We start from the raw sequence: 1,027 nt of genomic DNA, 5'->3' as shown, positions 1-1,027 counted from the left end.
TTTTAATGTTTTAATGCTTTATTATACTTTTTCATTTTTTCAATTTTTTTGCCATACTATACTATGTCGTTTTATCACGTTTTTGCCATACTATACTATGTCGTATTTTTCACTTTTCAGGCCTTAATATACTATGACGTCTTCATATCTTACTATATTATGAGGTTTTTTGATGTTTTAATGCTTTATTATACTTTTTCATTTTTTCAATTTTTTTGCCATACTATACTATGTCGTTTTTTTCACTTTTTTGCCGTACTATACTATTTCGTATTTTTCACTTTTAAGGCCTTAATATACTATGACGTCTTAATATCTTACTATATTATGAGATTTTTTTTATGTTTTTAGGCCTTTCTATACTATTACGTTTTTTACCTTGATATTGTTTTCCTTAACACCTTCCTAATCTTTTATCTTTTAATGCCTGATTATGACAAGCTGTTATTTGGCAGCATGGTAGCGCAGTTGTTAAATCTGTGGACTTCAAAGTGGAAAGTGCAGGGTTCAAATCCCACCTGGGACATATCTGCCTTCACGTTTTTTGCCATACTATACTATGTTGTTTTTTTCACCTTTTTGCAATACTATACTATGTCGTATTTTTCACTTTTCAGGCCTTAATATACTATGACGTCTTCATATCTTACTATATTATGAGGTTTTTGGATGTTTTAATGCTTTATTATACTTTTTCATTTTTTCAATTTTTTTGCCATACTATACTATGTCGTTTTTCATTTTTGCCATACTATACTATGTCTAAGGCCTTATTATACCATGATGTCTTCATACCTTACCATACTATAACATTCTCAGATGGTTTTATGCTTTATTATACTTTGTCATTTTTTCAATTTTTTTGCCATACTATACTATGTCGTTTTTTTCACTTTTTTGCCATACTATACTATGTCGTATTTTTCACTTTTCAGGCCTTAATATACTATGACGTCTTCATATCTTACTATATTATGAGGTTTTTGGATGTTTTAATGCTTTATTATACTTTTTAATTTTTTCAATT

This window comes from Seriola lalandi, unplaced genomic scaffold (assembly GCF_002814215.2).
Source record: "Seriola lalandi dorsalis isolate HSWRI2012SDOR001 ecotype SW California unplaced genomic scaffold, Sedor1 jcf7180002054606, whole genome shotgun sequence".
In the NCBI taxonomy this organism is placed as follows: domain Eukaryota; kingdom Metazoa; phylum Chordata; class Actinopteri; order Carangiformes; family Carangidae; genus Seriola; species Seriola lalandi.
This window is presented reverse-complemented; position numbering follows the sequence as displayed.